Raw genomic sequence first — 3,798 nt, 5'->3', positions numbered from 1 at the left:
CGCGGAAGGTTTGTGGGGCCCTCAAAGCTGCTAGCTATTACCTTCTGAGCCTCCCCAGTGCTTGCTTGCTTCCACACAACAGTTGCTTTAAATTTTAACCACTGGTTTTTGCCCCCCTTACCCCTCCCTTGCCCCCACTCCCAAAGCCACCATCTTCTGACTCACTAGCAGCAGATAACTATCTCATTTCCTCAGAAAATCAAGGCCGTGTGGCTGGAGCTTCAGTCTCCCAGTTCCTCTGGACAAGGTACCACCCTAGTCAAGCCCTCGTCAAGGCAGCATTCCAGGGCGATTAGAACTTCATCTTTCAGAAGTGAAGGGCCTGACACAGGCTTTGAAACCACAATTTCTCCCAGGGCACATCTTAGGACTCAGCTCCAAACCAATGCCTTTCTGAAGATCCTGGTGCAGATGTCCACCCAGTCTGTCAGCAGATCCAGACAACATGGAAGGAAAGGCTCTGGATGGCAGCCTGCCCTGGGAGTTAAAAGCCCAACTGGGAGGTTTCGACAACAAGTAGCCATGGTATCCGACTACCCAGCAGCAAATGAACCAGCTGAGTCCACACGACCACTGCTGTATTCAAGGGATGCACACCTACCTGTCCAGTTTTCACCTGCCTACCAGGATGTTAATCTCTTCTGAGCTCTTTGGACCCTCTTGCCCCCAGTTTTATCTTTCTAGGGACCAATCCTCCCCTTATCTTAGGGAAGGAGGTGTGTCTGCTCCTGCCCAAGGCTAGGGCTTCTCTCCTGATCCTGATTTCATTCCCCAAATAACTGGCCTCATCAGCCTTTTCCTTTCTTCTGATGTTACCCCCGCATCACATGAACATACTCAGGTCCTCCCCTCAGCTGTTTAAAAACAAAAGCAGACATACCCTGGCCAGATAGCACAGTTGGTTAGAGCATTGTCCAGATACCCCAAGGGTGCAGGTCCGAGCCCCGGTCAGAGCACATACAAGAATCAACTAATGAATGCATAAATAAGTGGAACAACAGATCGATGTGTCTCTCTCACTCTCTCTCTCTCTCCTCCCACCTCATTCCTCTCTCTCTAAAATCAATTTTTAATTTTTTTTAAAGCAAAGGCAGATAACAACAAACCCTTTATTCCACCAGATTCCATTTTATAGTACTTTTTCTCCCCAGTGAAGCTGTATTGAAAGACAAAAGAATTATTTTGGAGAGGTTAAACATTCAGAAGGTTTTCTTTAAAAATCAATATTAAGAAAACACACAATGAAAAATGTCAGTTTCATATCCCAGTCCTCTTCCCAGAGGACACTTTTCTTACCATTTTATTACATGCATAGAATTATGTCTATTTTACACCTTTCTCTGTTTTAAACTTGCCATTTTCACATAATGACAATCATCCTATATAGCATATCTAGATATGTCTTATTTTTTAACATCCTCCCGTGTACTCCAAAGCACAATTCTTCAGTTGCTAGATGTTTGGATCTATCTCTTACTATTTCAAAAATATTGTAGTTAATAATCTTATACACATGTCATTTTGTATATAAATAGTTGTGTAAAATAAGTTTCTAGATGTGGAATTATGAGATCAAATTGTGTGCACATTGGGAATTTTAATTGATATTGCCCACCTTAGAAAATATATCAATGTATGTTATATCTTATTGCCACCAGCAATAAATAAGAATGACTTTTTCCTAAGGCCCTTACCAACACGTTGAATTAGCCAACTTTATAAAATCTTTCTCAACCTAAGTGAAAATGATATCTTAGTGTATTTTTAATTTCATTTTCTCTTTCAATTAGTGAGAATGGTCTTTTTTCATATGTTTAAGAACCTTTCGTATTTTCTATAAACTGTCTTTTTATATCTTTACCCATTTTTACATCGAGTTGTTCTTTTTCTTATCGATTTGTGGAAGCTCTTTTTTTATTATTTTATTTTTTTTATTCTCACATATATGCCATTTATAAATGGACTATCTTTAGATAGTGTGGCACAAATAATTCACCTTGTAAAAACCCAAATTTCTTCATCTTGTCCATAAAGATGTAGAGCTTTTTCAGTTACCATATAAAAAGGGTTGCACTAAGCCAGCCACCTTGCTAAGACTGCATATGAGATAATCACACAGGCTTCTTCTTTTTCTTTTCTTTTTTAATATACCTTTATTGATTTCAGAGAGAGGAAAGGAGAGGAAGAGAGGGACAGATAGAAACATCAATGATGAGAGAGTCACTGACTGAGCCCGCAACCCGGGCATGTGCCCTGACAGGGAATCGAACCCTGATGGCCTGGATCCTCGGTCGACGCTCAACTGCTGAGCCACTCCCAGCTGGGCCACACAGGCTTCTTGAATATTTGTAAACTTTTTTTTTTTTACATAAAATTACCTTGTTAACAGTTTCTTATGTATCATCCAGAAATAGTCTGTATATCTAAAGCATAGTAACCAGATCTTTTTAAGATCTCTTTGCAATATTGCATGGTGTTGAACTAAGTGGGTCTAGAAACTTCAAAGCGAAATAATAAATTCTTTGTGAAAATTTAATCAATTGCTCTCAATCCTTAAAATATCAAAATGATATAAGAAATACACAATATTTAGAATTTCTATATGTCAAATGATACAATAGTATCACAATACAGCATGTTATGTGTTTACTTTTTTTAAGTTCTTTATCTTTATTGTCGAAAATATTACAGATGTCCCCTTTTTACCCCCATTGATCCGCTCCACCCCACATCCATCCCACCCCCATGTGAAAACTCTTTATAAGTTCCTTTTATGATAGGTTACCTATTTTTTCCTACTTGTTGTTTATGTTTTCCTTGTGCTGATGATGTTTTTGTAATGCAATTACATTGCTGAGCAACCATCACCACCATCTTTCACCAGAACTTTGCACCTTCCCAAACCAAAACTCCACACCCAATAAACAATAACAGACCACTACTAAATTTATCAGCTTTTTCTTTAGAATTTTTGAGTTTTATGTAACATATTAAAAAAGCATTCTTTTTCCCCAGATTTTAAAAATATTCTACACTATTTATTTATTGCCAATACTTCTCAGCACTGGCTGCACTCCAATCATGGAGGAGAGAGGCCTTTTTTAAAATACCAATACCTCCATTACCTCCAGGGATTCTAATTTAAACAGATAATTCTCTTTTATTATTTTTTAATCCTCAGGCGACGATATTTCCATTGACTTCTAGAGAGAAAGGAAAGAAGAGAGAAACATCAATGTGAAAGAGAAACATTGAGTGGTGGCCTCCCATACACACCCCAACTGGGGATGGAATCCACAACATCATTTTACTACATGCATAGAATTGTGCTGTTTTCACACAGTGACAATCATTCTATATAGCCCTGCCTGGGAATCGAACTAGAAACCTTTTGGTGCATGGGACGATACTCCAACAAACTAAGCCACCTGGTCAGGGCTAAATAGCTAATTCTTAAGTAAATTCCCCAGGTGATTCTAAAGCTCAGCCAGCACTGAGAACCACTGTTTTTGCATATTTAAGATTTTATCTTTTATATTTAAGTCTTTGATTCATCTGGAATTTATACTAAGGTAAAATGTGATATGAAAATCAACCTAGTTTTTTTTCCAGATGGCAATTCAATTATTCCAATAACAAGTGATAAGTGTAAACTACCAAAACTGACTTCAGAAGAGAGAAGTCTCCGTCTCTCACCACTTAACATCTGGGTGATTTGGAGCAAATAACACAGAGAGTTATTTAAACTTCCGATGCCTCAGTTTTTTCATCTGTAAAATGAGGATAATAATAATACCT

This window comes from Miniopterus natalensis, chromosome 13 (genome assembly GCF_054644295.1).
Source record: "Miniopterus natalensis isolate mMinNat1 chromosome 13, mMinNat1.hap1, whole genome shotgun sequence".
In the NCBI taxonomy this organism is placed as follows: Eukaryota; Metazoa; Chordata; class Mammalia; order Chiroptera; family Miniopteridae; genus Miniopterus; species Miniopterus natalensis.
Note: the sequence above shows the minus strand (reverse complement) of the source record.